Below are 25,215 nucleotides of genomic sequence, written 5' to 3' on the forward strand. Positions count from 1 at the left end.
GGCTAACATACATAGCACCCTTGCTCTCTACACGCGTCTTTTTAGACCTGTACCATTTTGTTCTGAATTTCTGTCTCTGGCTGTCCTTTAATCGGTCTGTCCATCTGGCTTTTCCGCTGGTTTCCGCCTAGGTAGTGGCTGATCACTGCTGTAGACATAGTTTTCCATTAAATTACTTCACGGTTAGAATGATGATGATAACGGCGACGGTCGCTGGCCTGCCACAACCATTTAGGCTGTCGGTGGGATGAGCTTAGCGAAGTGTTTGGGTTGTAAGGGGTAACGCGTGAATTAAAGGGCTCCCATCACTAGGCCTTGGCCGCCAAACCACCATTATTAGCAGCAGCAAGCAGATCATGTACCCGTTACAGGATAGGATGCCAAACTACCCGACCTTTGCCGCATCGTTCACCACTGTAACCCCAGAACAGAGCATTCTGTTGGACGTCATTGCCACAACTGTGCCTGTTGGCCGCTTTCGTCCTAGATTTCCTGTTTGCTAGGCAGGCCTCAGCTGATGGGACCATTTTAGCCTCATTACAGAGCAAGCAGTCGGAGCAAGGCTTTTGATTGGCAAGGGATTCCACAAGCAACAATGGATCAGTGAATGGCTGCTACCTTGATGAGAGGTATAAATTGTCCCGTTCGTCTATTAACTCACCTTTCGCTCTCGTACTAGATGACATGGACTACCCATGAGCAGACCATCCCAATTTTCGCGAACGGGTCGGGTAAAAAGAGGCATGTTAGGTATGCTTTATACGGAAAAAGATTAGGTATCTAGTCAGTTAAAAGGATGGTCCCGCAAAACGTCGAGTGAAGGCTATTCCGGTAGGACGATATACAGGTGACCATTAATGGCAGTAGAATCAGTAATAGCGCACGGTTTCTTTCGTACAGAAAAACAGCAGGCGGAAGTAATGCCGATTGGTTTACGTATCGTATGTAAAATTGTAGGTATTTATTTAATAACAAAGAATATTCGGACAGTCTTTACGAATACATATAAGCGTGGTGGGTGTAGATTCGAAACTAGCAATACACCGAGCTCGTGGGGTCCGAAACAGCGTATGGCGGTGTCGTAGATACAGGTCAAAACATCAATTTTAACAAAATCAATAATAGATGAATTTTTTGGACGCTTCGTAATTATAAAAAAATAAGCAAACTATTACTGTGTACGCATTCTTCTTTCCCATTTTATTTTCCATTCAAAGCTTCACGGCGCACAGGGTCAGCTGTATTCCAGTCAACTTTGTACTTAAAGTAAGTCAATTTAATTTTTCACAACTTTATTTCATATGAAGCGTCATTAGAGCTGAATTTGTGCAAAGTATAAAAGAAAATTGTGCGTTTATGTACCACTCTCTCGAATAGTAGCTGCCTCCAAGGAGCAGGAACAGGACTACAAAGACAAAATTCAACCATCAAAATACGATTCGAGGATTGTTCACTCTGCGGGCCCCATTATTTAGTGAATAAAACGGCACTCAAAAAATTAGGTACGTCTGTATAAGCTAAAGGTGTTGAAAAATAGCAGATAAATTGTCTATCTGTGCCTCTATCTGGGCACACGACGTTTCTTTGCTGAGCCATATGTGAAACTGAAGCACAACTATTTATTGGTTAAGTTAATTTCGAACTATTTACAACAGAGTAATTCTTTTTCTGTTGCACTCAACTTTACGCCCATCCCACGTAAACTCACGCCAAAGATCCTCCAGCTTGGACCAGAGCATGAAATTTCTACGTATTGGCAGCATACGCTATAGCATGAATACGTAGACAACTCCACTATTCTCTGATATTTAAATTTCTAGCACGTTTGAGAATTTTACGCAGTTACGATATAAGCTACGTACGCTTTTCGTGAGAAATCTGGGAGGAACGAAGCATCTACGTTCCCTAATTAATTCCACCAGAAGGTCGTGATTACCTTCTGGTTATTCCCTATCACAAATATACGCATAGACATCTTACTTTTTCGTAACTTCCTTAAACATACTATCTACTGTTGCTTCGAACTGCGAAGCGCTGTGTAAAGCTTCTAATGTAATGGCGTTTCGTAGGACCATCAGCACTGGCTATTTGTTGTCTAGTCGTGTGCTGATGAAGATCTAATAAAGAAGTTGTGTGGTTGCATGGATAGTGTGACGCCATCGTTGCAATTTGTATAGATGACGGGATACAGATGGGCTTGTGATCGGATATTTAGCCAACCAGGCTGATTGTGAGCGTCAAGCCTGACCTTCGTAGCGCGCTGTCAAGATCTACGAAGTTTAAATAGGCAGCGCTACTATTTGTAGGTAGATAAAACACTGAAAGAACACTTCAAGCGTGTCTACGCCCTGAGCTTCCTGCACCTTTCGCTACGCTCGTACACAACAGCGGCAGCGACTGACAGCCCTGTAGCGCTCGCGCATGGCTTCGTTACCGAACACCAGCGCTTCTTTTTTTTTGAAGGCGATATTCAGCCACTTCGCAGTTACCGAGATTGGCTGCTTCGGGCAGAATCTCTAAACTCCGCAAGAGACGACATTGTTGGCGTCAGCGTGTGTCCTGTTCCCGAGATTACGATCGATGTCTGCGAAACAACCGAATCTTTGGCTGAGTGTTCGTCTGTCGACGAAGTGTCATCTTGAAGGAACTTTTCGAGTCGAAACATTTAAATCGACACTCTGCCTATAAGGTACTCAGTGTCGTGCTAACTTAGCTTCATTGCAGAACTAGCTGCAGCTCCTTTTAGCCGCTTGACCGTAGCGCCTCGTTTCGACTGGTGAACACCTGCGTGGCGTTCATAAGAACACACCTTGCCGCCCCAACGGCAGCAGCAGCAATAACAACGACAGCACTGTCAGCACCTGGGAACATCCGGGTAAGAAGATTCACGGGCCAAATGCCTTCGTGGCCACCGCCTCTGACGACAGCAGCCTCAATGACAGTGGAGGGGGGTAAGGCATTGTCGCCTTCATCACTACGAAGCAGTTGTTATTTGTGCTGTTGCCAATGTTACCCCTGCATCGTTGTCATTGCTGGCTCAGCCTGGTCGTGCCATCACCACAGCAGCGACTGCGTCTAGAAACGTTAGCTGGCGAAGTTCGACTAACGCCGCCATCGCCTCTGTTGCCGCTCTGACCGAATGCTCCGTTTGTTACCACTAAGCAGATTGGGAGGACTCACCGAAGTAGAGAGAAATTGCAAAAGCCACAGTGTTCCTGTATGCTTTCCGCTGCTGCGCAGCTTGCAGCAGGACCTAGGCTAGCGCCTCTATTCGTCGGTTGGCAACCCGTTTCTCGGCTGCCATTCGTCTCCTTCGTTGCTTATCGCTAGCTGGGGAAGAGCGTAGTCTTTTCTTCATCTCTTCTTCTACTTTCTTTTGTCGGCTGCCTCATATCCGTGGGCGAGACGACACCAAAGGCGGTAAAAGCGGTGAAGCCGTCATCAGGTTACTCGTTGTGGCTCCGTAGCCTAACGTCCAGCCCAAGCAACCATCCAACGACCTGTTCTGCCATCAAACAAGTTACTCGTCAGGGCAACAGACCAACGAGCTGGGAACGATGCAGAGAAGGCCATCGACACGACAACAGAGTCCCAGAACAGAGCGAACAAGGTTAGGTGCACAGTCTCGGTTTACTTGTCGCACCCGCGTTGTCACGCACAACCTCGCTCATCCGCCGTTACTCCACAGGCGGACAACCATCTGCTGACACTTACCGCTATTACTCCTGTAGGAACCGTCTGGCAGTACAAGCGCGACGCCATGTTTGGCAATCGGTAAGTGACTAAAGAAAGAAGTTGTCGTTGACGTGTGCTCATGAGTAAAGTACGATAGCACTTTGGCCTAGTAGTTGTACTAGTGGTAACAATGAAGGCAGAGGACATGTCCTGAACATTTCATTATGGACGAAAACAAATCTATCGGGCTATGCCCATTTTAGAAAGTGTTTGCTTGAATCGTTGTTGTGACCTTTTTATTCACCTGCATGATTGGCTAAGGATGTTGCCAAGGTATCATTAGGTTCATGTGAATAGCGTATGTAAAAAGGCCATTTGACGCACAGATGAAACAAGTCCAAACATAAACTGACGTTCAGTGTTTATGGGCAGCCTAAAATTAACAGTATTTTTTCAATGCGTTGCATCTACATTTACGAGGTTCCTTCGTTGATTTTTAGTCTGCTTCTCACTTTACCAAATACGATCCAACGGGTATAATAGGATAAGGAAGATATATTAATTATTAAGAACTTGTTCGGCCTCAGAAAAAGACGCTGAAAAATAGAGAAATCAAAGCATCGATCACTGATTCGAAAGTAAATAATTGTTTCCAACTTGTACACCATTCGTTCTGTTTCTCTTCAGTTTCTCATAACCCCCTTCTAGTAGAGCCCAAGCAATCAATTTGTATTTGATACTGATATAGTTACGTCGAATCAAAGCCACTTTTGCGGGCATCGGAGTCGAGCCAGTTACTACCCTGCTTTTTTCCGTCAAACTATCGAGTTCGACAGGCTACAGTCAGTTAAGGCACATATTACAGAAAGACGGCCGGGCTCTCTCTCTTCCGAATCTTTCCGTAACTTCAATCTCGGACCCTTTCACAGCCAATGATGAGGGCTCTCTCTTTCTTCCTTTGTTTTCCTTTTCTTCAACAACTTCACTTTTCCACGCTCCATACGCACTCTACCTACGATGTCTCTCAGGAGACGTCAGTGCCGATGCTCGTGCCGTATCGCTGTGTTAATAAGCTGCCAGAAATGGTGACGCGGTTCGCTGACAAGTGGCAGTTGTAACTTTATTGCTTGGTGACAGGAAGCAAATCAAGCTTTTTTACCTACTTGCTCTCTTGAATCAGCGGTGGACGGCGTGCTTGCATCTTCAGCGAGCTCCGGGTCTATTCTCCTTTTAGAAGAGCAACTTCCATGTGCTGGGAACTGTTGTCTTCTCAACATGCCAGTGGTCACGGTTGTGCTAATTATCGCTCAGTTGCCAATGCAGCAGCTGAAGAATTTAGATTATGAACACAATCATTACGGAACAGACAGATTCAGAAAAGCTCTCTTTTAAACAAACGTAACAGCTAGAGGTTACGTAACGATAAAAATGATCGCCCGCTTGTAACCCGTCCGGTAGCTTCCCACTTGGTTCCTTCGTCGAATGGTAAGAGCTTGGGTTGGGTTGAATGATGGAGCACAAAGGAAAACTAATCAATTTTAAGTGGATATAAATTAGATATGACAAATAGAAGCTTAGAGGTCAATTCAGCCTTCCTCAACGACAAAACAAAACGGTATATTGGAGAGCTTTCTGGCGAGGTAAAACAGGGAGTTTAGTTCATAAACAGAACTAACCCCTCGGGTTTTTCTTGAACAGCAACCCGACAAATAGTAACGAATAAACACCCAAGAGAAAACATAGCATGCCCAATTTATTCAAGTTGATTTGTTTAGTAATCACGTTCATCCCATACTAGAGGCAATTACGTGCAAAGAGAGTATCAGAGAAAACGGAGAAACGCTTCGTCGAGTAGAATGATGATGCGTCAAGCCGTACCCGGTACGTCAAAAGCTTATCGCATGATAACTGCAGTAATGATAGCAATATTATAATAATAACACTGATATAGCTAACTTGATAGACAATAATACAGGTAACGTTCCTGTCTATTTACATGTGCTCCGCAACTGTACAAGGTATTTGTCGCTTTGGCTACAATGTTTTTTTGTCATGTGCAATATTCGACAGAAAAGCCATGATCAGATAAGCTAATAGTCTGTTTAGTTCAGTTTGACAAAGATTCACGTAAATTTATCTGACCCACTATAGTGCTAGATAAAAGATTATAAAATGTGTAGCGTAGATAATTTGTGAGAAGCTAACGACCCCCTCAAGCGACCTGCCTTTTTTGATGACATGTAGCACATGTGCATTTGCATTCCAATATGACATATTTAGGTACCCTAACGCGTCGTTACCCCACAGCGCTCCGTCGTTTGATTTCGATCTTCTGCGGCTGCCGTGCATTCCGCAAATCAATATAGGAGCAATTACTTAATCACCGAATTGGTTCAGACAGATTACGTTACGTCAACAACTCAGGACCGATTGGTAACCCAATATTGTCGGCCGCCGGCTGCTATCGCTAAAAACGGCATTAAAAAAATTATTTCTCTTTCCCACATTTACTTGTGTCATCTGTTACTGTTTTAGGAAAAAACGGACGTTCAAGCAATTGACGGCGGACGCAACGATATGCCTACAATAATAAAACAAATAAATCACTGTGGTCCTTTACCTAACTCGATCCTATCGATTTTGCTGTGAGACAGCTGAGCTGCATCGAAGAGGGAATTTATATTTTCAACTTAGTCAATTAGGTGAGTCACAGCTATGCGTGTAGCCAATTGCCCATTTCAAATTTTCGACAGGACACCCATATTACTGTTGAACTTGTTACAATATTATACAAGATGCAACAGCTTCGGCTACCGTTGCTACGATCTTCATCACTATCATATAATTATAGAAACATCCTCATCATAGCCCGATGCTGGTTATACCAATTCAGCATACAGTATACTACTTCAGCGAGTTAACTCTTTATTTCCCCTTCATCCACTTCATCCCTTGGCGGATAGACATATATAGAAAGGAAAAGATCTGTTGGTGATACCCTTTTCTTTAGCAAGCGTGGCGGATGGCTGGATACGAACAACGCGCAGTCTTCAGATATGGTTCACCATAGTTCAATCCTCCTCACATCGTCTGGGAATCCGTCTGTTACGTCAGATAACAGTCGGATAGCTCGTCTGATGAACGTTTTGGTTCTTGTCGGATTTCCAAAGAAATCCCATGCCTCGTCATGGTTAGCGTAGGCCGACCTGATGTCTGTTAGCACTCGCGCTATCTTCTTAGAGGGTCTTATCTCGCTTTTAGATGATGCATCTCCATCTGTTCTTGCAGCTACCGTAGCTACGTTTTTGCTAGACTCGCTACGTTCAGTTAGTGGGCGTGTTTTATGTTAGCTGATCCCTTCCTGTCTTCTTTGTGACCTATATACATGGACTCGCATATACACAAGCGCGGATCTCTGAAGCAGGAAATTGCGAGTGTCAGGTAGACATAAGCTATTTATTGTTCCATTCCCATTGTTCTTTTCCTCCGCACACGAAAAAGGAGAATCAGCAACAACTTCTCCTTGCAAGCACTTTCCTGTGTGATGATGAGATTGATGGCGTGGTCGGTTTGTGACAGCGATTCGAGAGCATTAAGAAAATAGGTTTATGCGTCGTATCTATACCTACGAACTGAGTTGCTGATGTGTAGAAGTGGTAGATACGTTTGCTCGAACGGCAACAGAAAAGATAGGGTCTAAAGGGGTGCCTAATATGCATAGAAGCACTATAGTGTCCAATAGAACAATAAAAAAAATTAAAATGGCTGTTAATTACAAAGGTTTTTCTTAAGAGATGTACCTACGGACATTTGAGTAGTTCCTGCGCAGGAATAGGTTCGATATCGCTACACTTATCTACATTTAGGTAGATTGTTGCTTAGAAAGTGTACACTATGTCACGCACGTCTCTCATAGATATTATCATAATACAGCTTTAACAGGCATTAGTAAAAAAACATCCTCAGTTACATCTTGCTGCAAAATGACTTTAAATTATCGCCCACCTGAGTGCGTAAATATTCGTCTGTTTTAGAGATTTTCCCGTGGTATGTAATCGGCTTAACTAATACTCTTAGGCCCTAACTAAGAGATGACTGAGAGATGACTGACAAGACGGGCTCTGCTGACCCACCGCGCCCTCCAATATTGTGGCCCATTACGAATGTGAGGTTTACAGAAGGCCGTACAAAGATATATATATATATGTAGGCCCTATTAGAGGCGGCTTGCAAGTTTTAAGAAGGTGCTAGCTGTCACCAACGAGCTGGATTAGTCGTAACAATCCACGTTGATCTGATCGCCTAGTGTCATCTATTTATTTTGATTTGATGTATTCATCACAATGAGCTCCCTAACATAATCAAGCGACCGTTTTCCCCCTGTCGCTGAGCTCTGCTGAATTCTTCTAAACCGGAACAATGCCGAACCTATTCTCTTTCGATGCCCATCGAGCCATGTAAAGCTCAGCTAACGTATGTAAAAAAGATGCAATCATTTCGTACCCGATTTTACTTCAGTTAGCAGGTTAAACAGTGAAAATTATATATATATATATATAAAGTTCCCTTCCAACAATAACTAAGCGAAAATGAAACTGTTTACGATAAATTGAGGAAAAAAAAACGAGAATTGATAAAGGATGCTCTTTTTTTCGTGAAACAACACCCCAATGAGATAGACTGCATATGTACCGAACACATACGTAGCAGGCCTCCATGGCAGACCGTACATGACACACTATGTTACGTGCTACACTCGGACATGCTTAACCAAGTGCCCAATATATAAGTTATAGCCACCGTGATGCAGACCAGGCGGCTGAATTTGCAAGCAAATCTTTGACAGTTTACTGTGGCTGAGGGATTATGCTTACGGGATGACTATCAGGAGTTGATCGGTCAGCTATTGTTGTGCTTGGCAGATATTTCAAACTTATGCTAGGTTAGAATGGCTGTGATGGAGTGAGATGGGCGACAGATATTATAGTAAAAGCTTCGTTCTAGCCTGACTCTTCCCACAGTTGCCAAGGGACTTCGAGAAGATCTATAAGTTTCATTACCGGTGCGCGCTAGAATATCTGAATGCCTTGTACCTGAAACCCAAATAAGATTTCTGAATTAAATTTCGAATAAGTACAAAAATCAAACCAAGCACATCAATACAATTTAAATACCCAGGTTCGCCGCTGTGCTTCTCGCCTTTGTATTTTTCAAACAGAAGTTTTCGTTTCCGTAAAGCGTTCCAAAAATAGCATAAGCCCTATTCATTCTCAGACTGAATAATGCACCAAATATACATCAGTATGTGTGCATAAGACTTTTCTTCCGCCATTGTGATCGACTGCACAATTTTTTTGACGCTTTCTTTGGTTACCTTATATGCTATATATTACAGCATACGATGTATCGGTGTGATGTTTTAATTGTTTTTAAAACGGTTTTTTTTTGCTGATTCACTTCATTCGAAGGTAACGGGTCTTGGGGATGCTGGTTCAGTATCATTTAGCTATATCTTTTTATCATGTTAGGCAACGCTTGTGCGAATTTAGAAAACAAACATAGCGTGGATGTAATGGCCTTTTTATGACGTTCTTCGGTTCACCGGAACCATATTTATGCGAGTACTGAGTGAGCAGCGATAGAAAGCGACGAAATCAAACAACGAAGCTGTAACCGGTCGTCGATCGTAAAAACTACCACGACGACGGCTAGACGGTCACATGACAAAATAACAATCGACCGGTAAGAAGCATTTAGGGAACCGTACATCGGTTAGGGCCTGACATTCGTATTTTCATATCTCTTGCGCAGCCTGTACTTCTAGAAAGAACTCTTGGAAGTACTTCGGAGCGGGATAGGAATTACGCCGAACAGGAACAAGTCAGAAAAGGTAAGAACAGGAGAAAGACACGTAAGCATAAAGAGAGCAAAAGACCCTGACCCAAAACGCCTGTGGCGAACGCGGCGCGGAATAAGAAGCAAAAACGTAATACGCTTTTCTAATTGCCTCCCCACTTGTCGCTGACTCCCCAGTCAGGCTCACTGAGCAGCAGCAGGCAGTTAGTATGTTACCGACACGCCATTGCAACTGTATCCAATTCCCTCGCTCGTTCTCTTACCTTCTTTCCCTCCGGATGGAGGGTGCCGCTTCCTCAGTATCCAATATATCCCGTGAAAGGACAACTACTACAATTCTTCTGCTGACGAATGAAGGACGACTGAACGAGTACGGGATGAGCCAGGTCAGAAAAACGCTAATACTAAGCGAACTTTTCTTGTACCCTTTTATATATAAAACACACGTTATTTAGGCAAGGGCGGCCTGCTAGTACAGCCATGATCAGCTACGTCAGTATCTAATTCCTGAGTAAAGAACTCTAAAAACAATCTTCGTCCATTAACAACATTTCTTTCGGGGGGGAGGGGGCCGAATGTATACCCTATTATATGCCAAGCTCCTTTCGCTTTACCCTTGTTTTTTTCACTTCCTCCTTCACATTATCAACTAACGTATAAAAGGGGCAGCTTTACTGCTTAACACTGTAAAGCAAAATTTGAACTACTAGAGCTAGTTATTTGCGTAACTAAAATTGTCGCCCTATCCACTGGCCGAACAACTTATATGAGAAAATGGATCACACCGAAGTGTCCTAATTTGTGGCCGAAATGTCATGCACATGGAGCCTGGAAACAGTTGTAAGCTGTTAGTTAATCTGTAACATTGAAATGACGACGGCAATATGTGTGCTTAGTCTATTTATGTTTTATTTATAGGTGAGTCCTTAATTTAAGCTGGTTCGTAATGATCTTCGTCTTCATATATGCTGGCGAGTATAGGCCGTCTTGGTACCTCCGTCTGATTCTAACGCATTAACGTACGATTCCTATCCCAATTACCCTTTTTAGTAGTTCATCATCACTACTAAATATCTATATTTTGTGCATGCGTTTCGAAGCTCTTAGGATTCGTATCGCAGGTCAGCGAACCCTTTTCGTCAATAGTCACAAAAGAACAAGTAGACATTAAATGGTAGCTTTTTGATAAATCCGTGTTCGTATCATCATTCTTATGTCTGGTGGCGCCGGTCTAGGGTGCATCCCACCCAAGGCTCGATAACCGTCCGCCGTCTCTCTATATTTCCACAAATAGCTACTTTATGAAATTGTCCATATAATTAATACGTGCGCCAATTGATGCCAGCGAGATTCATCTGTGTGTTTGGTGATATCTATCCGACTTTCCGTTGGCTGAATTAAGCGGCTGTGAGGCTTTTACACATCCACTATCATACAAGCGCGTTGAGAGTCACTGAGCTATAATTCTCAATAATCATACAAGGAATGTCGATTCCCCTCTAATTATCGGGCGTTCAAAGCTATTTTAGCTGATTTTTCCAAACTGCCGAATCGCTTGAATACGTATATCACCTCATACCGAATCATTACTTCCTCTTTCTTTCGTACCTCGTAGCAAAGAATTATCGTTTACTTTATTTGTTTTTCGGCCTCGTTCAGACTTCGACTTTTAGCATTACCGACCTAGCTCGTGCCAACGCGTCCGTGCAGCAGGCTATCCGGCGTTTTTCTTTTCTACAATGTGTTCATAAATCACCGCCCCTCCACCCAGTTTCACTGTTCACTGCTCGTTCCTGATCACTTCTTTACTGGCGAAATTTCATTTTTGTTTTTTTGCTTTTCTGTCTCCATAATCTATTTATATTTACATCCTTTTTCAAAAACTGCACGTCTCTACGGATCCCTTATTCTCGTGCAGACGTTTTCTCCCAAATCGCTCGTACTGCCGGTGTCGCTTTCAGCGCGGCCAACGTCAGCCGCGCAGTACTAACGCCTGATTCGCGTATCTCTTTAGATTGCCCACCATTTTCGTTGCCGTCATCTCTATTTCGTTACTATAGAAAGCTTTCCTATTTTTCTTTCGGCTTATCCGCCCCCGAGTTCCATTCAATTTTGCCGTTTTTTACCATTCCCAATAATAACGAAGCCTACGGCGGTTCCTTATGACCCCATTCGTCATGTCCTATTCCTCAATTACCTGGTGCTCTCGACGCGGCCGGACGGCGTTTTCGTGCGTTCCTCTCTCCTTGTTTTACCCCTTTACTTCAACTAGCCGTTTCCAATTCATAGCGAGATAGAGGGCGAAGTACGTTTCGGTTGCGTCCTTTCTGCCGCCTTGAACACGTTACGAGAGGCAATTTTTGTACCGATATCAGCGCCGCTAGCTCCGACTGTTGCTGGCGCTACAGTATGCGTCATGGCTCTGATCTCATACCTCTTTTCAGTTTCCGTTGTTCCGCTGCTCGCGATACGCCTTCCTGCTCTGCACGCTCGGCGTATTGTACGGCGGAACGCGGCGAACACTTTGGGAAGCTCAGCCAGCGAATGGGGTAGCTCGAGAAGTAGACCCTTTAAAGTAGGCATTCTCCACAGCATGTACCCCTTTTCTCGTCTGGTGGCTGCCTCGTTGCAACAACAGGACGCGGTAGCTGCAGACATAATAGTGACGTAGTATTTAGCGTGAGCACGTAACGACCGTTTTTTTTTTATCAGAAGTCCTGCGAGCACCCTTTTTTGAGCCTGCGAGTTAACAGGCTTTGTTGGCATTCGACCACCCATCCTGGCAGGTTCCGCATAAGGGGAAGATGAAGAAAAGGGTTAGGCGATATTTGGAGCCGCAGACTAAGCGGAGTACTAACAGGAGACAGTAGGGAACCGCGCCTTGAGTTCACCGCCCCATCTGCGTGTGCCACTATATAGACAGTGGGCAAACGTGACCAACGGCGAATATTGTGCGTGTTAAAAAGAGCATACAGAAACAACTATACAGATACGCACATACTTACACATGTTGATGAGATAATGTGGGAATACGCATACTTCTTCGTTTCGTTTTCCGGCGGGCTATAGACACGCATTTGAATGCCCGACGTACTATGATACTACAAACGGCAGAACTGAGATAAGGTAGGATGATAAAGGTCAAGGAAATGTATGCGACGGACATTGCTGTAAAATGGGTCGAGGCAAAGCCTTCAGCCTACAGCTACACTTGCCCTGTTTCTCCACCCTATATTCGTCAGGCCAAACTGACTGGCATAGACAATAGGGTAGAGCATAGCTGGTACTGCACTGCGTCAACATGTGCTGCGATATAGAACGCGAAGATAGGTGTGGTACCAAAGGGACCCTTGTTCCTCGTCTCCCACCGTACTAATAGTAACAACAGTTTGATATAGTGGCGAGAGAAAGACAACCGCATGAGGTGGGCTAGCCGTCCACTCAGTTGTTAGTATTCACAACGAACGACGTCTGTGACGATAGTGACGATTAAGACTGTTATGATGAGAACAACAGGGCAACGAGGTAGAAGTTCATTATTTTAAAGCTGGGCTCCTTACCAGCGAGTATGACATATAATAAACTTTTTGTCACTGAGTGAAGAGAGGTTCAGGCGAGTCAAGCATTTAAAGGATGGCTCCATATCTGAACTCGTAGATTTTGAACGGCCAAATCTTAAAAAAGATGCAGTCACAGTCAGATCAGTACACATACATATACATGTGGAAGCTATATCATAACTTCCACACTAGTTTAGATCGGCAAATTTTGTCATAGAAATGCGCTTAAAATCGGGTATCGGACCGCGATACATGGCGTATTTTTAAGCAGCCCGACCCCGCATTGCTCTTTCACTAATTTTCCAGACGATTTCTTATGCAAAGCTCCATTGCCGTTGTTTGTGCACGTTGCCAGTGGTTGAAAACGGTTCTTCTACTTTGTCACTATGACAAAAAGACGGCTCTTAATGTCATTCCTTCCAAAAAAGTTTTATGGCTAAGCTCTGGTGTACTTTACTATATTGTAGAACTTGAACCTTGACTACTTCACTGTAAGGGAACTATTATTGCCAGTCTTTTTTATATATACACTCACAGTTCGATTGAGGATTGAAACCTGGGCATGGCCACTGAAGTTGCTCGCTGCTTCATACGTTTTAATATACGAACGTAAAGTGCGGCTCTTACCTGAAAAATTGGATACGAAGATAATTCACATCAGTTTTTGTTTAAGCTTCAAATATAAATACTGAGGTGCTTACCTTAGAATACTTATCATTTGTAGTTTTACAGAAAAAAAAAACAGCTCGCTGCAAGTAATGCGATATTGGACAAAGGAAAAACATTTACGTTACTATATTATTATAACAGTATGCACAGTTGTTCAGAGAAATTTCAGATAATTTAAAACTGCAGGCCAAAAACGATTTTTCTTTACCTATTACTTGTCCTGATTTCGTCTTGTCTATAATCTTTACGGCCTATTTACGCAGGAAAACAGTTTAGCCAGATAGTCAAAACAAAAAGCATTAGCAAGGCAGGCTCACCGAGTGACGGACGCTCCTATTAGGCAAGGCGCTACGTGAAAACAAACTAAAGAACCCAGAAACCGTCTACACAAAGGGATATCATTTCCCTTTAGACAGGCGAAATGAATAGCTTGATAAGTTTCTTAGAATGTCCACGAACCTATAGCAAATACGTTAAGTGCCATATATATATATGCGCTTGTAAAAGTTGGTAACTTCTTTCCCTACGACGTGTTCTGGAGACCGATTGTGTTGGCAATGGAAGTAACGAACAACGAAACCAATTTTAGTTAATCTCGTTTGTAGGTAATGATATCTTTATAAAGCATAGAAGATGCCAATATATGGATCTATAAATATAGCATTTCTCTCTGTTTTATAGCTGCTTGTCGACTACAGAAATACCGCTTGAGGTGAAATTAAAAGCAGACTGGCTTACTTTAGGTACAAACAGAATTATGCTGATAAGTTTAGGTCCGGGTAACCTTGCTTGATAGTGCACCAAAGGAATTATTGATACACTGGCCTTCCTCTAACGGAACAGTATAAGCTCGTACTAAATACGGGAGCAGACTTATGTTGGCACTGTGGCTAACCGTACTTCTGTTGTCTGGAGTGAGTTGATACCATTTGTCAACCCACTGAGAAGATTTATCTTTATTGCGATGGTCTAGATCTAGGTGATCTGGACGAGGGAATGGTTCGTTATAACAATGGAAAGGACTAAAATCCAGTAGCAATAGAAAAGCTTAATTGCAAATGCTGTCATTTTACCTGCGATTACGTTCGATTTGCGGCAGTTCGAAACTGACACTATGCCTGGCAAAAAAACGACAGATTTTCTTTCATTATTCCTTTTTGTTATGCTAAAGAAGATGCGCTATTTATCAGAGACTGCACTTTGTGTCAAAGTTCATCAAAACGAGATACCGACACAGACATATATTCAGAATAAAGGTTTACGTACGGGTCCAATCGAATAGGTGCAGTGGAAAATTTATGAGCTTGCCACCTAAGCAGAGACGCACTCAGGTGTGAATTGGAAGTAAATCTATGGATAGGTGACTGTATAGTTCGTGACCTTTAGAAGTAGTTAACTCCACATTCGCAATGGAAATAACTTGCTAGCAACAACAATTAGAATAATAGTAATAACTGATGCTGTCTTAAAATATAGAGGCATTCGGTTGTTGGAGAAAAAAAGCCCGGGCAACGGTTATTCGGGGAACATCGTTTCTATTAGCTCTTCTATTCTAGCTAATTAACATACGCCACTGCTGCTAGCATGGTGTTAACGAGATGATAGAAGCTTTCATAGAAATCTTATAACATATACATAGTACCTAATTGAACGAGATACGAAGCTACGAAGTCTCTTGTACCTCGTTTACTAACCGAAATTGGGTTGAAAACAGGTTTAATAATGTGTGTATACGTCTCGCATCAATCCTGGTAATCCTAGGTATAGTATTTAGTGAACTTCATCATTTTCGATGGCAGTTCAAGCTTAAGTATGCTCTAATATCATATCGCCTATTTTCGGGTATTTTGGATTAAGATAGCGCAAGACATACGGAAACCATTATTATGACCACGACGAAAATGCCGCTATACTAGCAGCTGGAACACTAACCGATCACATCGAGGAACCTAAAATAACTTTCAATGAGTCATTATATATTTAGCTCGAGCTGTTACGTGCTTTCACATAGCCACATACCTTCCAAAAGGATGATTAAATATCTAAGAAGAGCTTCACGTAATGGTTTTAAATAATGGATAATGGTTTTGGTGTTGTTTTAAAGACAAGTGCCACGGGCACTGTCCGGACCAAGGACTAAAATTTGCACGTTCATTATGTGAACCTGTATCTATGGTACTGTAGGTAGAGATGTACTCAGACAAGGGTCTTACCTGCACGTCAAATACGTTCCAGTATTCAGTTATTAGGGCATAATCGAAGTATCGGATATTCTACATTTTGTTCTGACGAGCTATGCAAATAGCGTTGCAGGACACGAAAGTGCTTCCCACTAACCAAATCGATTGATTTCCTTTTTTGTAGTAGCGGATTTCTTTTTTTCAGTGTCTTGAACGGTGTTTTAGCAGGGCACAGTGGGCGGTGACGAGCGTTTGGTTATCTGAAGATGTCTGTATGATGGTCGCCTTAATTTGCATTGACGTTTCCAGCGTTTAGTCATCTGTAGTCGTTCAAAATTTTTCTGTGAGCTCGTGCTCCGTAGCCACGAAGACGGAAAGGACCTGGATCAACCGCATTCAGCTACTCCCATCTGCTACATTGTGGCGCGCTGGGCTATACGAGAATTTAGCAAAAACAGTGGTTAGCAGTTCGGTAGCAGAGCATGCGGTTGTCCTAGATCCGAATCTTTGAAGAAAATAAATTATCCAGTAAGGGGGCGCTTTGTCTTCTCCTCAGCGATTTGAGGGGACTTATGGACAGAAAGGGGCGAGTTGGACCTGATTATTTCTCTTGGCTTCGTCCCCTGATTCGTTCCTTCGTCGCTGTGGAGAAAATTGCGATGATCCATCCTGACTGGGTCTGCGCCTGTGCTGGCTGTATGTGCTGTTGCTGCCTCGGCTGTTTCGGTTACGGTTGGTCTGTTGTTTTCATCTGTTTTCTCTGGTATTACTGCAGCAGACGTCGCCGCTGCTATTGTCTTTGAAACTAACTAGAAAGCCAAGAGAAGATTTGCGGTCATAGTAGGTGCTGACGCGGTTCGATCGAGGCTAGCACTGCTCAGCGTGCAGTGACTAAGTGTTCGGTCCCCTTTGCAGGCTGTGTTGAGTCTTTATGGCAGTTCCTAACAGCATTAGCGGCCTTTATCTAGGACAATTTTAAGACTCGTCAACTGGAAGCTCAAATAACTTCTCACCTCTTTATGTAAAGCCGCTTTGGCTTACCGTCACACTTGATTCGGTCACGTTGCAGCGTTTCAACTCGACTGTTCGAACATGCCCGCCTCGTCGAGACGACCTCCAGGTAGACTACTGCGGTTTCTCGATGACCTCCTGGCCAATATCTGAGAAGGAAACATTCAAATAAAACCCAAACTGGGTTTATCGCTTGGAGGAACAGACGCCATCAACCATCTAACCTGTCTACCAGTTCATGCGGTAAGAAAAGTTTTCGTAGGAAAAGCCTAGAGCTTGCTTGACGAACAAGGTTGAATAATGGAATACAGTGGGCAGCTGGCAGAAGTACAAAAAATCAACGTTGGCACTGGGTGCTAAGTGCCCGTGTTGAGATTGCGTACTAGCGATCAAACGGCTGAAGCCGCCACAGCTAGTTCTAGTACTGCCGCACTAGCTATGTCTGCTTTTGGGTAGGCTCCGTGGTCAACTAGCAAGAAGGCTATAAGGCGACAAAAAAAACAGACGCGCTAAATTGTGTTCCGTCATACGTGTTTGTTCACTGTTCCGCACCAGGTAGCGATAATGAAAAACAACAAAGGTCGCCATTAGCATTTTGAAGTTCATACGCTTGCACTGGTTTAGACGCGTTAAAAAAGGTACGCTAATGTCAAGTAGCGTCCAGAAACCAACGAAACTGAAGTGAAGAACCCCCCGAACCACAAATATATTATTTGATCGTTGCTGGTAATCGAAACGATCGAGTTGGACCGGCCAGCCTCGACAGACGGGGGACGTTGGGCAAAAAATAGGGACTCTATTTTTCGAGAAAATTGTTTCATAAGGCGACGTCGGTTTACCGCTAGGTGCTTTATCCCTTGCTAATTGTTTTTTTTCGAAATAATGATGAATTATTTAGAAATATAACCGCAGGCAAAAATTGAATGTATTATAAAATGAGAGATCAAAAACGTATGCAAAAAGCATAGTCAGGACGCTCATGTTCGAAACCGCGCGAAAAGTATAGTGTTTAGGCTATACTATTGTAAGCGAAATTGTACGTGCGATTATTACATGCAATAACTGAAAATGTCGACCTGGCTTGAACGTAGAGATACATGGAAACAAAAACGTGCCGGTTTGTTCGCTTAATATGTTGATACATCGTGTGCAGAGGGTCTGCTCTCCAAATTTTTGTTTTGCGACAGCTAGCTAATGGTACTGTTGTTAAAAGGTGCTTAATATTGTATGAACCTGTGCGCGTGCATACAAACATCCCCAGTTCAGCTCTGGCTGTACCTGGTTGTTTGCCTTTTACGATCGGACGACTGCTGCTATTGTCGATTCTCTAAATGCAGCTTTGCCCCTTCTTGTCCCCTTGTTCCGCTTAGCAGGGGGTCTTTTTGAAGCCATTGCGTTACAGTAGTAGAGGCGGTGGTGGGTTTCCTCCCTGAGTTGTTGCGTGCCAGCCATGCGTGCTCACGCGAGCTGTCGTATCCCGGCAGCCGCTTGGCGGGCGCGAAACCAGACCTGCGCGCGGCTATTTGCGCGTTTGGGAACGACAAGCAGAAAGCATGCGGCAGGATTTAATTGGTTCAAACCCAGCCCCTCCACACATTCCTTTCTCATTTGCCCGTCCCCTTGGGACAGTGTCATGGCTAGCGTATATAGGTCATAGGTTACTCTCCTGCCGCTGATTCTGCTCTGATTCCGCGAACAACTTAGAGCAACGGCTTAAAGGGTAACCGACGAAAAGTATCCGACAAAAAAAAAAATCGCAAATTTTTCTTTTTCCTCAGTTTTTTTGAACGAGATGAAGGCGCCAACTAAAGAAACACAACCAAGTTGGTTCAACGTTCCTGGATGTAAACATCAGCAGTATGATACAAAAGTTGCCCGTTATCATTGTATTAAATCGCTGGCGTTCGCACATCTGTAGGCTTACATCTAAATTTCTGGCAAGGGAAGACAAACGGCATATATACGGTTCAATGAGCGGCCCAAGAGCATGGTCGGCACCGTCGTTTGGCCTGCACGGCTTATACAGAGAGAAATGAACTCTAACTGTGCATCATTCATTGCTTTCTTCAACTCTTAGCCAGGTTGGGCAGTGAAACAGTCAGGTTTTCTGCTCTAAGCAGCTGATACGCACACAGCCGAGCCCATTGACTTGCCCCATGTAGCTTCGCTGCCCCTTGCCCGTCTTCCTTCTTTCTCCTCTCTGTAAGTATATGGCGGACATCTTAGTACGTACCGCTATCAACCTTCATTGTCACATCCGCTAATACTCTCTTACTTAGATGTTTTCAAAAGTATATTTGTTTGTTGGTGGGTAGCAACCGTAAGAGTGGTTCGGCGTAAACAATACTAATCTTTGTTGCTAGTATTATTATTTTTATTATGACACCGTTGTTGTTGCAATTGCACCTGTGGTCGGTGTGTGGAGTAACAAAATAAACTGTAGACACAGCCTACCGATGTTCAATTGCACATGTTTTTGTATTGACATTATTTTTAGTTCATACAAAGGTATCAAAACCAAATACATAAACAAACAACAACGCTATTTTAACCTTTTCTTTTCGTACAGGCGGTAGACTAGCATAAACTATAAGGCAACGTAGTATGAAAAGATCTAGACCAATTCGTTAGTACTGATCACAAGGTGAATAGCGCTACACAGCTGACGGGTGCCATAGACATTCATCCCCACCCCCGCCTCCCTAGACACCATTGTTTCCTCCTTCGTTCTCAAAGGTCAAGCGGAAATGACATGCCTGTCGTAGTTACGCGAGGAGTTTTTGCGAGGGTAGCCGTCGGCCCATTCCATTGTTATTGCTGTTGTGTGGCCTCTTTTCTTATGACCGCTGCCAGCTGCTCGTTGCAGTGTGTACGCTGACCACATGTTGGATAACCTGTTTTTCTTCTGTCCTCCTCCTTTTCCAGCCCTTCCCTGACCCTACTCAGTTGCCTTCCTTTGCTATTAACCCGCGCAATCTTTAATAGCGTCATAAATGCAGGGTCTCTCAGTTGCGGGCGGCAGCTGCAAGCGTACTGGGCGTGATGCAACAGATCCACAAGCCAGACTTGCGCTCTCCGGGGCAGCACGAATTCCAGTACGGACAACCAGCACGAAATGGTGAGATGAGCATCAGACATTTGGTGTCGGGCCGCTTCCGCCGCCGCCGTCTAATTGCGCAGTCCCAATCAACCCTGTTTCAATTTTCTCCAAACAATTTTGTCATAGTTGGGAAGTGATTAACTATCGCTGGTACTCGAGAACATACAATATCTTCACCGGCACTAAGAAAAAAAAACCATTGAGTTTATCCTTGATGTAAACGGGGAAATACTTACACACGCATAGAAGATACTAGAGATTTACGCATTTTCAAGTCTCGATCCATATCGAACTTCTTGTCCTAAATGTGAATTTTAGGCACTCTGTGTTGCGGTAGAATATTGAGGGCCGTTAGCAAAGCCCATGTATGTATTGTGCCATTGCTAACGAACTGTTTAAATGTTTATGGTGCGAGAATGGTCAATCGAAGCTACGAAAGAACAGATGGAATCCTCACATTTGCCCCTTATTTTTACTGTTTGTCTTTATTCGGCCTTCATTTGAGATGTTGAAACGTTCCTTCAAGTTTTAATGACATCATAGAAATGATTGTAGATCCAACTTGATGAATCACGCAAAAAAAAACTCTCAAAGTTAATTTGTTGCAGGGGCTTACTCAAGTGATTTTCTTCTGGAATCTTTCCGTTCATCCATGCGTAGCAGTTTTATTTATTCTAAGACAGGATTAGAAGTCTTCAACTTTTCAGACAATTTCCTATAAGATTTGTTTTGCCTACATTAGAACAGCAATTTCTTTGTTACGTTCGCGTAACTTACTATATCTGCATACAGTTCACTCCAATCAGTCAGTCAGATTTTATCAAGACCACTTAGGCGGCATCATTCTTAACTGGTTACGGTCGGAATGTCTTACCTTAACCGACTTGGTAATGTAAGCAATTTGAAATTGTCGTTTGTTTTCGCCATGTTAGTCCTCTGGGGGATCTTTGCTGTCTTCGAATTGATTTTTGGTAGAGCGTTACTGGAGGTGTCTAAATCAGGTAAATAAGTTATCAGAAAGGTTTTAGGACTCTCATGTAAGCGACCTTTCCCGAGCTGTATTTTGTCAATTTCCCTTGTTGACTCAGTAAATGTTCATATGGATGTTGTCATCCTTTAATTATTTCAACCTTGACTACAAAGTAAAGATGAGGTTGATTACTTGATCACTCTAAATTACCTAACCCAACCTGAGATTTGAATATGATCACTTACTATAATGACATTTATACCTATTAGGTAGAATTTTTCTTTACCTAAGTAACCAATTTCATAAAGGCTACATTAATTATTTAGTTAATTACTTACTTTTCAGGTTATCTACCTTCCTTAGAAGCAAAAATTATTTAAGGGAACTTGTGGTTGGTATTAAACTTCAAGTTGATGATCCTATACGTAAACATAATAATGCTGTCAGCGCATTAAAACGTAATTGGATTCATTCAGGGAAATTTACTCGACCTTGTCTTAAAAACTTGGCCGGCCTTAATCTCGGAGTTGCCTATAGCTTACAAAACAACTTGCCCTAAGAATTCTCACAAAAAATATGTATGTGGCAAAACAGTTCTATTTATAGATTCAACGCTTGAAGTACAAAATGCTCTTTTTTGGTGTCCTCGTAATAATACCCTTATAGAATCTGGCGAGAAAGACACTGCAGTTTTCAAGTGTAGGTCGCTCGTCACAACTGTCGTACGAGACGAGCTTGCTTATTGGCTCGTTTACATTAATTTGCCTTTATGAAGAATCATATCTCTCGTGACGTTTGTTGAAGTACGTCCGGTTGGACTGGTTATATGGTGGCTATCGCCGTTTGCTAGATTTCTCAGATTTCTTTGTCTGTTCGTTTACTCCAATGTCAGCAGGTTGCTATCGATTGCCACTAGGAATGAGTGCCAATTGTATCGGATTGTACACACACATCTGCTATGTCGCCTTTGCCACTCCTCTTCGCCTCCTCCACAGAGATGGACGAAAATCGTCAGAAGGTGATGACGTACCTTTACGTGCGTGCGGCGGTGGCGGCGGCGGCGGCGGCAGCACGGCCCCATAGCTATTTTTGTTCCTTCTCGAAACACGAACTCTACCATAGACATGATCTATATAGCTTTCGTCGTCTATATATAGCGGCTTGGTCAACAAGGCATCTCCGTCTCTTACTCATCCATTTTTGTCCCGACTACTTGGCGGAGGAATCAGCCAGCAGAGATCACAAGTCATATTCTCCCGATGTCGACAGACGTTTCTTAGCTACCCATCTTATGGCTATTCTTTTCCCGTAACAGCTCCTCGGGAAATGGGTCGAGAACTTTAGGCGTAAGAACCGAACCATAGACACCGTGCGCCGACGACTACAAAAAGCTTCCCGTTTCAATGCGAATGTATTCCGCAAAAATGCTCTACAGCCATCACCACCACCGCTATCCCTACTGCAGGAACGCAAGTACAAAGATATAGGAGGAATGGATAACTGAAGGCGGAAGCACGCTAGTCAATACTGGTCCATGTCCTACCAGAGGATCAACACGCAACACCAGACTGCTCACCTCACGTCTCGGAGACGTTGTACCCACCGAGCACTACTTTGTAAACGTGTGTATCTTGTAACAAATAATGGATGCATCCATTCGCGGATGAAGTAATGAAAGATACGCATGGACATAGAACTGGTGCACCGATAGGTTGTATGACATGAAAAGATTTTTTTCATCTAAAATAAATAATAATTGAAGCTTTTGACAATACTCGACGTTTGATTGCGTTTCGCTTCGTCTATGAACACATGTACATATTTATTATGTTTTTGCAGTATTGATTTTATAGCAAGTACAATATTTCTACTTGAAGAAACAGGATGGCATAAAACATTAGACATAAGCAGACCTTCCAACAATGTTACATCAAAAGTTACGTAGTTTGTTTTATTTAGCAGTCGGCGGAAACTTACTTTGTTAATATCTATATATATATATATATATAGTATCGGTATGAATAGTCGAAAAACGATAAGGTGTCAACAGGTTTTCACCACCTTAAGGACTTTGTGATTCTATGCAGATGTTCTAGAAAATGTTTAGTTGTAATCTTGTACTAAATTTTTCGATGAGTCGACATTTATTGGCCTTATTTACATGTATATAAGTTATTAAACATTTGTTAGTCTTCAGTCTTAATGATATAGACCGGAATATGAAGTAGATAGCACTAATTAATGCAGGGAAATCTTTTAATTAAGCCGTAAAATAGGTGCTTTTTATAGTGCACTAACCTATACAGTTTTCAATAAGCTGTAGTGACAACTATCAGTATATTTTGTCCTTATGTTTGCGATTTCGCGCGTTTACACATGCGCACTTGCGATAACGGTGATGCCTACACACTTTTTGCGCAGGATCAAAATTCGCTTGCGTTTTTCCTCTCCTTTTACTGACGCGTACCATATAGGTACAACCGTTCCCTAGTGCCGCCGCCTCAGAACATGTGAGCTGCAGCCACTGCAACGTTTGGAGTCCAGTCGACGGTTTGATTTCCTTTTGTATCACAACCAGATACGACGACGAGGCAGTGCGTTAAGAATAGTAAATGCTTATACTGGACAAAAACAAGGGAGTCAGGTTGTTGGTGCGCCGTAATTGCCAGATACAGGAACGAGAAGGGGAGATATGCGAACTTGCACTGAGTTGCGCTACTGGATTGTGAGGCATGCTGTAATCTATTGCCTTATTTCCTTTCGAACTCCTTGCACCTGCCTGTCTGACCTTCATTGCGAATGCCAACTTCAAGTCTCAAATAAGGCTGTTTATTCGTCGCAGATTTCTGCTAGGAGGCCTTCACTTCTGCTGGTGGGTGTGGCGTTAGAGTTGTTGCTGAGAGTTCTGGCTTGCTTGCTCTCTATCGTAAAGTCCGTCGCATTCTCCGTCTATGTCGTAATGGAGTTGTGTCGTTGCTGCCATCGTCTACGACAAAGACCCTGGCAGCTGACTTCTTATGGTGTGTCGCTGCGAGCGGTACGTTACGATAGACAGAACTTCTTGCAATCAATTCCTTTTTGCCATAGCGCTGGTGGCAGCAAGGTTGCCCCAAGTTCTTTGGCAAGAGAAGGGCAATAAGAGGCCAAAGGCGATAAAGGCATCGGAGAAGTCTATTGTAATAGAAAAAATGAAGGTAGTTTGCCTTTCATAGCTTCCTAGGTTAGACTCAACATCTTGCTGACTCTTCCACAGTCTAACGACGAAAACCCCCATGAAAAGTCGCGGGTAAATCGCGCCAAGATAGCCGACGAAAGAAAAAACTACATTGAATGAAGAAAGAGAGGCGAGGCAGGAACAAATGACACGAGTGAGACTCGTCGACTGGTTCAGCTGTTACTATTATACAGAAAACTGTAGGAACGGCATGCGAGACAAGAATCACCCTACGGGAGAAATAATCAAGGGGTGGCTGTAATAGTAGTTTCACTGGAATAATTTAATTCCTTACCGTTGCCCAGTTTCCCAAAAGACCGCTCTGATAGCCTTTATTTTTAGCAGTATCAGGCGACCAAAATAGGAATGGAGCGCACGCAATTTCTTACGCGAAGGCTTCTAATGACATCACACTAATATAACGTAAGTCAAAGCCACCAAAGTTGTACGAGCTGTCCGTATTTGATATACTTGCATAAAAGTCAATAGTATTCGAAAGTAATAAGAGAACCGGCAAAAATACTTACATAATTGTCCCGCGTAAGCATCGTGCGCGGGCACTGTTTGTGGTGTTGGTCATATCGAGTGGTCTACCCACGATTGTGCCAGGATCGAAAGCCGGCGTTCGGCTAACGGAGCCGTGAACTTTCAGTACCTCTTATATGCCCGAGCGTTACCTGTCGGCCACGAAGTTACTGCATGTCGACCACCCTATTAACTTGAACACTTGTTCTGTAGACCTTTTGTGTGATTTGGACTCTCCCAGTCTCGTCGGATGTTGGTCTTTGTTCCAGTTCAGCATTCATTGTTGGCGTCCACGTACTTCTATCCTCTCTTCCTTCTCCAGTTGTCGCTCGACCATTACATACGCTATATGTAGAGGAAGACCGCCGCCGGCGCCGAATCGCGTCTGTCGGCCGACAGACCGAAACGCACACTTGCCCAGCGTCATTCTGTACACCTCCTCTGCTGATCCACAT

The 25,215-nt window shown here is 43.3% G+C and overlaps 1 protein-coding gene and 2 long non-coding RNA genes across 7 annotated transcripts in view; 1 reads left to right on the forward strand and 2 right to left on the reverse strand.

Moving 5' to 3' along the window:
* mGluR (metabotropic Glutamate Receptor) overlaps positions 1–25,215 on the reverse strand; it is a 271,206-nt gene that overhangs the window by 218,770 nt on the left and 27,221 nt on the right. The window lies entirely within an intron of this gene.
* On the reverse strand, positions 1,971–17,094 carry LOC147757950 (uncharacterized). 2 transcript variants are annotated; one of them, XR_015321586.1, is made up of 3 exons: positions 15,974–17,094; positions 13,627–13,718; positions 1,971–8,768 (listed from the first exon to the last, which is right to left on the reverse strand). It is a non-coding gene; the product is annotated as an uncharacterized LOC147757950 (long non-coding RNA). The 2 variants fall into 2 exon arrangements; XR_015321587.1 differs by lacking the exon at positions 15,974–17,094 and adding an exon at positions 14,078–14,206.
* LOC147757951 (uncharacterized) lies at positions 18,991–22,793 on the forward strand. The gene is made up of 3 exons (XR_015321458.1): positions 18,991–19,153; positions 19,877–20,069; positions 22,337–22,793. It is a non-coding gene; the product is annotated as an uncharacterized LOC147757951 (long non-coding RNA).

Source organism: Varroa destructor, unplaced genomic scaffold, assembly GCF_002443255.2.
Source record: "Varroa destructor unplaced genomic scaffold, Vdes_3.0 BEIS01000002.1, whole genome shotgun sequence".
Lineage (NCBI taxonomy): Eukaryota > Metazoa > Arthropoda > Arachnida > Mesostigmata > Varroidae > Varroa > Varroa destructor.